Below are 14,044 nucleotides of genomic sequence, written 5' to 3'. Positions count from 1 at the left end.
AGGGATGTACAGAACACCAAGAAACTTCACTAGCTATACTGACATTGTTCTTGCTTTCCCATCAGAAGCTTCATCTGAGAAGGAACAAGCAAATTCACTTTAGATACATCATCATTAACAACAACAACAACAATAATAGAATTTATATAGAATCATAGAGTTGGAAGGGGCCTTGTAGGCCATCGAGTCCAACCCCCTGCTCACAGCAGGAAATCCACAGCTAGAGCATCTCCTGCAGATAGCTGTCCAGCCTCTGCTTGAAGACATCCAGCGAAGGGGATCCCACCACCTCCCTAGGCAGTCGGTTCCATTGCCGAACGGCCCTTACTGTCAAGAAGTTCCTTCTAATGTCCAATCTGAATCTACACTCCTGCAACTTAAAACCATTAGACCTAGTCCTACCCTCTGGGGCAGCAGAGAACAAATCTGTACCCTCCTCTATGTGACAGCCCTTCAGGTATATCCTGCCCTTCTTCCCAAAGGAGTCCAATACAGTAAACACATCAACACAACATTTTAACCACAAAAACAAGAACAACAAAACACCTTTAGATAAACCTTAAGAAGCAAGTTCAGCATCCTAGCCATGTTGGGCTGTAGCCTTTTCAACAGCTTTGATTGTACAAGGACAAAACACCAGCACAGTAGCTCTACAGGTGCCCCAACAAAGGTATCTATCACAATCTTTGAAGCACATTGGGAGCAAAATGTCATAGGAACATAGGAAGCTGACTCATATTAAGTCAGGCCATTGGTTCATCTAGCTAAGTACTACTTACACTGGCTGGCAGCAGCTCTCTGAGGTTTCAGGCAGGAATCTCTTTCAACCTTACCTGGAGGTGACAGAGACTGAACCTCATATCATTTATATCCAAAGCATGTGTCCTACCACAGAGTTATGTCTTCTTCCCCAGCAGGAAAGAATGCAAAGACTTCTTGCAGGGTACCCAACATGCAGCTTGAATATTTGAGATAACAAAATGATGAACTTTTAGCACAGAAGCATTATTCTCACAAATGAACCACATGGGCACTTATGATGAATTCCCCCCCTTTTGTCTTCAGAGCATTCATTTACTCACCGTTTTGCTCCTCCTTCCATCTTGCCCCACCACAGATCAAAACATCTGTTACTTCATTTGTATAGAACTTAAATATCCATAGATCCTTGAGTTTTAATTACCAAAGGCCTGATAAAAATTTAAAACTAGCAGCTGTTGCCATCAAGACAGCTCCAGGGACATCTTCCATGTAATAACAGGAAGAGAAGGAACAGAATGACAGTAAAACTTTCATCAGGATGAAAGCTCTTGCCAAATAAGTGCAGAGAACAGCCACTACAGCACCTGCAGCTCCTAACTTTAGACAGAAAGACAAAAGGGGCTTAGATCGGGGGGGGGGAGAGAGAGAGATGGAACCTGCAACTTTTACCTCTCTTGGATCAACATATTTGACTGTACAAGACTTGAAGAAACCAAATATCATACTTGGAGCACCTCAGAAGATGTTACTGTACAATTTGGAAACACCTCTTGGGAGAGATTTGATTAGTCTTAAAGAAAAGGAAATTACTTTCTAATTAAATAGTTGCAGCAGCTTCTATTAAACTACAACATGCATACCTAGTCTATGTTCCAGTTAACACATGGGTGTAATCAGCATTTATGGACTGTTTCATATACCAAAATTGCCTATATGGATATCATTTCTATGTGGAAAATCCATAAGTAGACTGCATGTGCAACATTAGCTATGATGAACACACATATATCTGTTTCAACATATAGACAGCCTACATGTGGCTTTTCGAAAATTAGGAATGCTTCTAAAATGCTCCTCATTCACATTTCTCCCCAGACCTTGGATTTCTGAATTACCCAGTCTTGTTTCCAAAGTGAGACGCATGCATTAGAAACCTTTCATTGTTCTGGTTTTTGTTTCTCAACTTTGTACTGTGTATGTACCACTTTTCAGTAAGAGTTCAATTCATTCAGATCTTCCACCCTCCTCTACATTACCAGTGTGCACAGGTGCATTGATAAAACCTTGCAAAAAACCTCGCAATGAAGCAATTGTGATAGGGTCATATGGCCTTGTATTAAAATTATTCTTGTGTGCTGTTTTACCAACATGCAGGAGTGCATGTGTGCATTGAGAAGGGGAACTGCCCACAAAGAATCTTGATGTAATTGTACATACAATCAGATCAAGACTACTTTTTCTTTTAGAGTTTTATAAATGAGCATGCTTGCATCAGTAATGTAGAAAGAGGAAAGACATGAAAGAAAGGACTGAAAAGCTCTAGCAAGCACTACATGCTTTAATTCCAGAACTGAGTTTAGAAATCCTCCATGTTAAACCAAAATCAGAAGTAGAATGCTGGGTAAATTCATGGAACAAAAAATAAATGGAACGGGGAAGGATACCTAGAAGTGATTATCTATTAACTGCCTTGTAACATCTCAAAGACTAACAAATGTGTTATGGCATAAGATTATTAGAGGCTACTTTATCGAATGTAATTGGTTCTGGGAATACTTGAGTACTTCAATTTTTCTGAATTCCAATATTGAACACCCTATCACACCTCTCAGAAGAATGTGTGGCTTGGAACTCAAATATTTAACACAGTTCATGCTATTCAGAACGTTGGGTCACAATTCTCAGCAGTGCAAATGTATCAAAATATGGAAAGAGAAATTGAGAAAAAAATCCTGTAACTCAGCTTTGCCTTATTTGCTGTACGTCAGGTCTACGGCATCTGGTTTCTCTACTATGTGAACTCAAAATCAAGTCAAGAGGCTGAAAAACTGTTTGTGATGAGACAGGTAGGGGCCCAGCACACAACGATTTAAGTGGGGATGGACAAATCAGTCTATTTCTGATCCACATCAATTTTGCATAATTTTGCATATTCAAAAATCTGTTCCATCCATTTCCATATCAATCTGAGATTTAAAATCATATGAAAATTCATATTTTAAGTACTTTAAATACATATTTTAATTACCTTGGACTGTATCCAGTGTTCTCTGTCCACTAGTACAAAAGCTCTTGCACAATTGGATGGGTGAGCTTTAATGCTGCACAATCCAATGCAACAAGTGCACTAGAGAAAACTCATGCAAAGGATTGCATAATCTATGGGGCAACGAAGTTACCAGTTATGCACTCTCTTGTGCAACACGGTTCCACTGGCCCAAAACATTTCATCAGCAGAACAAGCATACAGCAGACTTTAACTTAGTGCTACATTGGAAACAACCCACAATATGTATCTAAATACTTATCTCAATGTACACATTTCAGATGTATTTTATCCTGAAATATGTACTTTTACACATTTTGTTACATTATTTGAATTGTGAATTGTACTGCAATATTTCAGAGGTTCAAAGGGTAATTATTTTCCAAACCATGTATTAGTCGATAAGGAGTGAATTGGGTCAGTTGGCTTAAAAGTGTGACCCAAATGATGTTTTCCCCCAACCCTTGACTCCAGTTGCTTGAGAAAGCAAAAAAAGAAACGCAGACAGGCATCAGTCTCAAGGGAAAGGAGGAAAGGTAGCTCCAGATGCACACGACTTTTTATTTTTTTAATTGAGACAAACTTGTTTTGAATAGAGTTCTTCCTCAGAGGCACTCCTGAGCAAACCATTTCAACCTGATAACTGAATGCTGTCACAAATTAATTTTAAACACTGTTGCAACTTAATTGCAGCAGTGTGCAGATATCAGTTTGAAATAGGTTGTTCAAGAGTACCCATGAGAAAGAATTTTGTTTGTAACATGCTAGGATTCAATAAAATCGTATGCATCTGGAGGTCTTCTTTGCTCCTTTGCCTTGTTTTGGAATGCAGTCCAAATTGGATAGTAAGTTGCATCTAAGGCTAATGGCTATCACAAGAATAACAGCCAACGTGTACCTTAAGTTGTAGTTAACTATGAAGAAATGACTACTACACTTGAGGGGCTGGATGGCAATATTTAAATCAAAATAGTAATGATCAGAAACTTATAATGCAGGTTTGTCACAATGCATGGGCTTTTAATGGGAGGTTTAAGGGAAGATTATGTATCTGGAGTTGGTATCAAATCAACCCTTCCTTTCTGTATTGGTATGCTCTGAGGTAAGGGGGGTGTTATGTGCCTTCAAGTTGATTATGACTTATGGCAACCCTATGAATCAGCAACCTCCAATAGCATTTGTTATAAACCACCCTGTCCAGACCTTGTAAGTTCAGGTCTGTGGCTTCCTTTATGGAATCAATCCATCTCTTGTTTGGTCTTTCTCTTTTTCTACTCCCTTCTCTTTTTCCCAGCATTATTGTCTTTTCTAAAGAATCATGTCTTCTCATTATGTGGCCAAAGTATGATAACCTCAGTTTCAGAATTTAAGCTTCTAGTGGTAGTTCTGGTTTAGTTTGTTCTAACACCCTATCTTTTTCGCGGTCCATGGTATCTGCAAAACTCTCCTCCAACACCACATTTCAAATGAGTTGATTTTTCCCTTATCCACTTTTTTCACTGTCCAGCTTTCACGTCCATATAGAGATCAGGAATACCCGAAGTCTGAATGATCCTGACTTTGGTTTTCAGTGAATAGCCAAATAGAAAACTTAGGAAACTTAGGCACTCATTTTAACACAGATAGCTAAAAAGTGCCTTCTCAACCTGCAATGGAAGAAACAACTAAAGAATTTAAGCAGACACTACAGTGGCCTCTAGTGGTCACTATGAAAACAAATGGTCAGATTAGGCAAACATTCAGTATCGCCCATAATTTTAGCCATGTTAGGCAGTACAATTATGGTACTAAAAGGTTCTTACCATTTATGGCTCAGCTATACAGAAGCGTATTTTAATTTCTAAAGTATGACAGATGTTTCCTTAGAGACCAATGTAGATTTTGTGGCATAGTTTTTCAGTAGGTTACTACCTCATGAAATGTATTGATTGGACTGTTATATAAATGCAAGTTAAATACAGAATGTGGACAAACTGACATCATCGACAGAATATTTTCTCAATCAATTTACATAATGTCTGAATAACGTAAGAAAATATGCAGACCATCAAACTATCAACTGATTATTACACACTTGTCTCCTCAGTATGCATATTCTCCACTAAAACACCCCTTATATATCCAGTTGATCACTACGCTCTGCAGGAGGTCCGTTCCACACAACATAGGAAGCGGACCTTTAGTGCAGTGGCACCTATCCTTTGGAATTCCCTCCCCTTAAATATTAGATTACTCTGTTATCTTTTCAGCACCAAGATCTTCCTCTTTCAACAAATATTTTAAGTAGAGTCCTTATCCCAGTCTGCTTCTGTGTTGGAATTGCTTTTTAATATGTTTTTTTAATTTTTTTTAAAAAAGATGTTTTTAAAGTTGTTTTGTTTTAATATGTTTTTAAGGATGTTTTGTTGTAATATATTTTAGAGTCTGTTTTTATGATGTTTAAGAGTGTTTTTAGTGTTTTTGTTTGCTGCCCTGGGCTCCTACTGGGAGGAAAGGCAGGATACAAATCAAATAAATAAATAAATAAAAGACAAGTATGAATTACTCACATCCTCTAACATGGAGATTATGTGCAAGGTTTTAGTAAATGTGCAATAGAAGGATCCCATTCTTATGTATTCTCTTCATTCAATACTCCATTCACTAACCCTAATACTCAGCAGGATAGAAAACAAAACTAAAGATTATAAAGCATAGCCATTAAATACAAAGCAAAGGAACTATCTATGGGCCCATCCAAAATCCTGACAATAAATATACCAAGTGAGTTCTTCAGCCTCCTAATAATACTACATTTCAAAACTGTTCAATATTGTGGTTTAGAATGATTTTAATTGTAATTGTGTTTTGGAATGTTTTTAACTGTTTTTATTTTGTATGCTTTTATTTTTCTTGTTAAATTGTCTTGTTTATGTTTGCCACCCAGAGCTCCTTCAGGAGGAAGGGTGAGTTAGAAATTCAACAACAACAACAACAGTAATAATACACTGGAGCTTTATGGACAAAAATAGAGAATCTGGGGAGGATTACACATTATTTTCTATGTATTCTGATTTTTGAATTTCAGTTTGTAGACATTCCTTTATATGATTACAAATCCAGCCAATGTAAATTCTCAAATGGAACTGCTGGCTTATAAGATGCAGATGGGTGGATGTCCAATGCAGGAGTGACCCAACACCAGGATTAGCTGCTGGAACTGGTTCCTTGAGCTACATATTCATTTCAGAGGGTAGCCAACATAGTGCCCTCCAGATGTTGTTGAACTACAACTCCCATGAGGCTCAGCAAGCATGGCCAGAGGTCAGGGGCAATGGGTATTGTGGTCCAACATCATCTGGAGGGCACCAAGTTGGCAATGACTGATTTATTGTGTCTTTCCAAAATTGTTGCTCCTGTGTAAAGTTATACTTCCTCTTTGGTTCTATTCCATTAAATTAGATGATTTTCCAAAATAATTCTATAACTCTAGACATTTATGTGACAAGGTAACTCTGCTGACCTGTTGGAGATGCACTGTTGGATATGTATGAAAGGCCTTGGTGGTCAGCAGAACATAAATTCTGGATGTGAAAGAAACCTAGGGTAGAGATACACTCACTGTGGTGCCAGTTCCAGTGTGTCTCCACCTCTCTCTTCTGAAAACAGGGGCACGCAACACTGGTCATACCCCACCAGTTTACTGTAAAACCTGGTGCAATCAGATTGAGTGTATTCTTTTAAAATTCAGCTTCGAAGAGATTTCACAACTGATTGGCAGATCAACCTGTTCCCCCTCCAGGAGAGGCTAATGGAAATGCTTTGCTGTAGGCGACTAATGTGTTCACATCTATAGAGAGTTCCAGGAAAGCACAGTTTCAAGAGGCTAATAGGGAGATTACAACAGAAGAAGACTGGAGGGTGAGTCTAGCCCAACAGGGGAAGTTCCATGACCCTGCAATACCTGAGGGTACTGCTGCTAGGAAACATTATTGAAGACCTCTTTCCTCTTTCAACAAGCCTTTTAGGTTGAGACCTATCCCAGTCTGTGTCTGTGTTAGAATTGCTTAATATGTTTTTTAATAATGTTTTTAACACTGTTTTGTTTTAATGTATTTTAAGATCTGTTTTTATGATGTTTTAAAGTGTTTTTAGCACTTTGTTTGCCATCCTGGGTTCCTGCTGGGAGAAAGGGTGGGATACAAATTAAATAATAAATAAATAAGACCTCTTCAGTTCTTGTTCCCAGTTTCTGGGTGGTTAGACACCTGAAAAGATTTGCAAAATTTCTTACCACTGGAATTAAACTGATTGCACTTAACTCCTAGAACTGAGTGGCTTCTCCAGTCGCAAGAGGAAACTAATACAACACACAATTGGAAAAATCGTAATTTAGCATTTACAAATATAACCAACATTTGTCTTTCAATAAACTAAAAGAGACCCCCCAAAAAACGTGCCTATTTATCATTATGGATTACCTTTAGCAACTCCTCTCCATCTCCCTTCCTCCCTCTCTCCCACAATGATTTCACTTTTCACTGTACAGAGATTAAAGGTACATTATGTACCGGGGAGACAAATAAACAGAGTTTAAGGCCTTTTGTTGGAGGAGGTTTCCCAAACTAGCTTTTCAGCATTCATATGGACAGCAGACATTTGAACTGGCATTCATTCCAGAAACTTCAAGGCCACGTCACTTTCAACCTGCAGCAGACACGTATGCCCAGCAGAAGGTCAAAAGGTCCATAGCTATTTTGATGATACAAAAAAGTTGGAGAATGAAATAGTTTAAAACATACGACTAGAATCTCCCCAACTTCAGATGTTTTATAAACTGATAACTCCAACTTCGGTACTCCCCCTTTTACACTCAAAGCATCATTTTTGAATATTCTGTTTGACTTCTAGCTCTGAGAAGAATATGTATCTGCCAGAAACAACTGTTCCAAAATTTGTTGAACCAAGGTACAATTCTAGGTTTAAAATTGAGCATATATGAAATATTGCTATGGATTACTTTATGTATTATTATGCCTTGAAGGAGGCAGTGGTGCGTCCCCTTCTTAAGAAGATCTCCCTGGACCCAGAAGTGTTAAACAAGTATCATCACCCAATGGCGAATATTCACTTTTTGGGAAAGGTGCTTGAGAAGGTGGTGGCGGTCCAGCTTCAAGCATACTTCAAGGAAACTGATTACTTGGATCCATTCCAGTCTGTCTTCAGGCCTGGCCATGGCACTGAAACTGACTTGGTTGCCCTGATTGATGACATCTGTCAGGAAAGAGAAAGGTGGAGTGTGATCCTGCTCCTCCTTGGTCTCTCAGGGGCTTTTGATCTTGTTTACCACAGTATCCTTTCAGAGCATCTCAGAAAGGGGGGTTGGGGGCACTGTACTTCAGTGGTTCTGCTCATATCTCCAGGGACGCTTGCAAAAAGTACTTACGGGAGGCTACTGTTTGGCACCATGGGAGTTGTTCTGTGGTGTTCCACAGTGTTTCATTTTGTCCCCCATGCTATTTAATGTCTTAATGAAGCCTCAGGGAGCTGTCATCAGGAGATTTGAGTGAGGTGCCATCAATATGCATATAACACCCAACTCTTGTTCCATCTGAATCAGGAGAGGCAGTTGAGGTTCTGGATCAGGACAGAGGTGGTGATGAACTGGATATGGGCCAATAAACTGAGGGCAAATCCTGAAAAGACAAGAGGTGCTATGTGTCCAGAGTTCTCTTTCCAGGAGGTGGGGAGATGGCCTGTTCTGGATGGGGTTGCACTCCCCTGGAAGGAGCAGGTCCGCAGCTTAGGGGGTACTCCTGCATCCAACATGTCACTGGAGACTCGGGTGGTCTCAGTGGCTAGGAGTGCCTTTTTCCAGCTCCGGCTGATTTGCCGGCTTCAGCCCCTTTTGGATAGAGATTACTTGGCCAGAATACTCCACGCTCTGGTAACTTCCAGATTTGATTCTTGCAATGTGCTCTATGTGGGGCTGCCCTTGAACATCAGTTGGAAGCTTCCAACTGATCCAAAATGCAGCATCCATGTTACTGGCTGGGGTTCCTTTTGGAACTCATATAACTCCTGTTTTAAAACAGCTGCATTGGTTGCCAGTTCATTTTGGGGGCCAATTAAATGTGCCCATGCTAGTGTTTAAAGCCCAAAATGACTTAGGTCCCAAATATCTGACCGCCCTCTTCTCTACAGACCTTCTCAGGTGTTGAGATCAGCCAAGGGGGCTCTTTTGGTAGCTCTGTCATCCTCAAAAGCTCAGGGGTAGTGGCCAGGAGAGAGCATTCTATGTGCTGGCCTCTAAGTTGTGGAATTCCCTCCCCACTAGGGATGAGCAAGAATTTCTATTCAGTTCACATTTCAAGCCAAATCTATACAAATCACACTTTCCAAAATAATATGAAAAACTAAACACAACCATCCTTTGAAATTCAGAGTTGTTCAAATTTTGTGATGCACTTTGCCAACCAATGTTTACAAAAATGTATATATTTGGAGAAAGTGTGAATAAAAATGAATATATGAGTGAAAATAACATACAAAATGTATTATATGATGGGACATGGCTTGCAAAAATATATACCAAAATGTGTTTATTAGGAGAAAATTGTGTTAAAATGCTGGAGAATCTTCATGAGAAACTTTTTTTAAAAAAATGTGAAAATTTCTACAGAAATACAGACAACTGAATTTAAGATTGGAAAAATGAGAAATTGAGAGAACTGAAATGGACAGATTTTTCCATCCCTCCTCTCCACCAAGGTGCACCTGGAAAATTCATTGCACAGTTTTAGGTGAACGCTGGAGACACACCTCTTCACAGCCTGGCTTTTGACACCTGAGAAGTATATTTTTAGGATACACACTATTTTGTGATTTTAGGTTGATTTTGGTGTTGTGTTTTAATATGGTTGTAAGCCACCCAAAGACCTTTGGGTGAAGGGTGAAAAATAATTAATAATAATTAAAATGTATTAATTGAATATTAAATGGAATTAATTAAAATGTGTCCCCAGGTAAGCTAAAGTGACCAGTTTTAGCTTGCAGTGGAACAAAATTAAGCACATGTCTAACTTTCATATTAAAGTTGAGGGGCTTAAATTTGAATGGATTACGCCTTTAAAAAGAGAAAAGAAAAAGAACTATTATTATTATTATTATTATTATTATTATTATTATTATTATTATTATTATTATTATTATTATTATTAAAATGTAGCTTTGATTCACAGCCAAACACTGGGGGAAAGGTTGGAACACTGCAGTTTTTCCACAGGAAACTGTAGGCCATTGCAATACGATAAGTACAGAAGTACAGTTAATGTATGGTTAGAAGCCAACAAAATATTTAAAGAGATTACATATTTATCTCCATTAACTTATTACACAGTGAGTATAGAGCTATTTCAAAATTGCTCTCTAGCATCCCTGGTCTTAGCACTGGCAGGCAGTTCTCTTCATTTTCTATCCAAAACACAGCCTTTTCTTCTTAATTCACATTTGCTAGGATCTGTTTTATGCTTCATTTATCACATTGAAATAGCTCTCTTTCCTCTTTCTCTCACAGGTATACAACTGAGCCACACATTAGGGATGGAAAGATTTAGAATGTCAATTTCTTTAGAATGTCAGTTTCAGTTCTCTCCTTTTTTTAATTTTTCCAATCTTAAATTCAGTTCTCCACATTTCTGCAGTAAAAAATCCTTATGAAAATTCTCCAGCATTTTAGTGTGAATTTCTCCTAATAAACACATTTTTGTAAACAGTTTTGACTAATGTACACATTCCTACAAGCCATTTCTCGTCATATAGTGCATTTCTGAATGTTATTTTCACTCATATATTCATTTTTATGCATATTTTCTCCTAATATATGTATGTTTGTAAACAATGGTTGGTTGGCAAACTGCATTGCAAAATTCAAATATGTGTGAATCAAAAGGATGGCTATATTTTGGTTCTTATATTGTTTCAGGAAATGCGAATTTGATCAATTCAGCTTCAAATGCAAACAGAATAGAAATTCTCGCCCATCTCTACCACAGACTAAAGCACTTTAACTCTTTGCCAGCTCCAAGATTCTAGATTAACTAGGAAGTTACTTATTTATTTAATTAATTAAGCATGAAGAAACATGCTTAACTACTGTAATATTCCAAGCATCTCTTCATTCCACATGCACAGTTGAGATAAAGCTAAGAAGGCCCAAGGAAAAAATATGTATATTAAATGTGCTTTTGTAAAGAATTTCCCACTTTTCTTCATCCTTTTCTTGAAAGAAATCATGATAATTCTGAGGCTATGGTGAATGGACCACCAGAGCCAAATTAAATATAAAAGAGATAATATTGGTGACCTGTGAAATAATGATTACAGTTCCAACACAATGAATATGCTCTCTTAAAAGAGCAGTATTGTCTTTGATCCATACAGTGCTGTAAATAGTCAAAGAGAAATGTCCTATGCCCAGCTGAAATGTTCATTTTGTATTCTATCTACCACAGCAGATAGTAGAATCCTTTGAAGTTCTTAGGATGTTTAAAATGTTCTTCTCACAACTTTCCATCAGACAGATCTAGGCTGAATAACATTTAGATGATCTTGTAGCAGCATGGTGTTCCAACCATATACCTAATATTTTTAATGACAGCTGCATACTGAAAAATGAAAGTCTGGACCAGATATCAGAAAAGCAATGAGGCTTGATCCCATTATCATTGCAATATCATCTGTATTTGGTTGATGAAAGTAGACACACAGATGAGTTAGCCTTCATATTTACATGAAAATATAACACACGTAGCCCTCTTCAAATACTCTCCACTCAGATGGCCCTACCACCAACACTGTATATGCCCACCCTTCACTGTACATGTGCTGTCTACAAAGGAGAGCCTACAAGCATACATCTAGACATGCATGGGTGCTCTATGTGATTGGGAACCCTGTAGGATTAGGGATCCTGATCAGAAGGAGCACCTATATGAGCAAAACTATCTACACATAGGTGTCCTTCTAAACATCACACTGAGTCTGTGTATGGTCAGGTGAGGGCAGCAGCACATACATCATCTGAGCAGGACAAGCAGTGCATTTTTGTCTCCTTCTTCCCCTCCTTCACACATTGCATCTACATACAAGAAGGTCTGAAAAAGACTTTGGAGAATTATGGCTCTTTTAAATTACTCAGCACACCAGGTCTACCTGATGGGATAGACTGCATAATATAAACATGTTATTTAGCATACTGAACTACTGTGGTGATGGCAAGGGCTGGCCCAAGGCATTCTACTGCCTGAGAAAAAGGACAAAAGGCACCCCTTCCATTCCATGTACAGAAGCTCAGCAGCCTGGGAGACAAACCTTACTTCAACAATGGTGATGGGACAGCATCCTCCACCACACCTAACAGAAGCAGGTTGCCTAGAGGGTACACAGTTTTGTCCGTCAGTGCCTCACTGCCACTCCCGGCCCCCCAGCAATTGCTGCTTGAGATGACTCCCTCATTTTGTCTTAAGGTAGGGCCACCCCTGGTGATGGCCACCAGCTTAGATGGATTTTTAAGGGGATAAAACAAATCCATGGAGGACAGGTCAATGAACGGTTGATAACAATCACTATATGAAATCCCCATGTTAAGAGCCATTATGCTAAATACCAATGTCAGAGCGGGCAGCAGTGAGAAAGGGTAGACCAAAATGGGAAACGAGAAGCTTCAACTGGTGCAGCAGGCCTTTTCTTATGTTCTCGGGACAATAATGTTGGATGCAAATCTTTGTATACTGCAGAGAATGCCTGCACTGCCCTCTCCTCACTTCCCTCTAGGACACTTTATCTGCCTTTCAATCTTTGGTTTCCATAGTAACAGAAGCACTGTAATAAAGTGAGGACAAAAATATTGTATTCTGTCAACGTAGATTGTTTTTGGAGAGACAGGTGGCTGCTTGTATGAGGGCACACACCCAGGGCTCTTTGTTACTTACTCATTCTTGACTTCAGTGCCTGCCCTGTCAGTTTCATCTACTATTCATGAGAACTGCAATCCCTTCTCCTGCCTTGTTTCCTTTTCTTCTCTCTGAGAAGAAAAAAATGAACCTGATCCATCTGCTATTATCTCTCTTGCTACACAAGTGTATCATCCTAGAGATCATCTATCCTCAAAAAGGTAAATAATGCATCCAACGCCATAATCACCATCATGTGCTATTCCTGTGGGCATCAATTACTCATATTGCCTACCCATCAACAAAAAAGTGGATGAAATATTATGAACAGTTTATGAAATAATCAGCAAAACACAATCTAGTCTCTGCCACCAGTGAGAACACCAAGTAGTATGGAACTTTCCAGGAGGAACATCATGACAAGTAAAGACCAGTCTGGCTTCATCCATCAGCCAGAGAAGAAAAACCTCCAATCTGCTTGCTTCCATACTCCCAGGGAGAAAAGCTTGTCCTTTCTTTCCTTTCGGATCATGTCCCTTAGACTGTGAAGCTGCACACAGGGTCTGTCTTATCTCTAAATCTCTGTAAAGTGCTTCAAAGATCGTAATTACTAATAATGCCAGGTTTCTATTAAAATATCCAGATTCAAGATAAAAGAATACTCAACACATTAACAGCATAATCTTATAACATAAGTCCCGTAGAAATGAATATAGGATTGCTACTTAAAACAATTCTGAAAAGAGAAGAACAGAAGCAAAAGCAGTTTAAAATTATGGGGGAAAACAAAAGTAAGCAAATCAAGGCAGTAAAAAGATTTTACTTTACTACAACCGTGTTCCAAGAAGAGCACTTTACTTTTCCTCAAATAAATGAATGGCAAAATTCACTTATACAAGAGAAAGTGAAAGTAACATAACATGCCAGTCTGGAAGCTGGATGAGAATTTTATTGTGTTGCTACAAGAAGAACAGGATAGTAACAGAAAACTCTCAAGTCCACCCAGACACAGTTAAGGACAGAAATGAGGTGGCAACTAAACCTTCTTCCTCCCCTGCTGACTTCTGTTATTTAGACTAGGGGC

The 14,044-nt window shown here is 38.7% G+C and overlaps 1 protein-coding gene across 16 annotated transcripts in view; it reads right to left on the bottom strand.

Moving 5' to 3' along the window:
* PTPRT (protein tyrosine phosphatase receptor type T) overlaps positions 1 to 14,044 on the bottom strand; it is a 977,341-nt gene that overhangs the window by 765,434 nt on the left and 197,863 nt on the right. The window contains exon 1 of one of the 16 annotated variants that reach the window (XM_061631527.1): positions 8,139 to 8,184. The exons of the other annotated variants lie outside the window; for them this stretch is intronic. The gene's annotated coding sequence lies outside the window, so the exon portion shown is untranslated. Of the gene's footprint in view, positions 1 to 8,138; positions 8,185 to 14,044 lie in introns of those variants that run through there. 16 annotated transcript variants of the gene reach the window in all.

Source organism: Rhineura floridana, chromosome 6, assembly GCF_030035675.1.
Source record: "Rhineura floridana isolate rRhiFlo1 chromosome 6, rRhiFlo1.hap2, whole genome shotgun sequence".
Lineage (NCBI taxonomy): Eukaryota > Metazoa > Chordata > Lepidosauria > Squamata > Rhineuridae > Rhineura > Rhineura floridana.
Note: the sequence above shows the minus strand (reverse complement) of the source record. Positions and strands in the feature narration are given on the sequence as shown.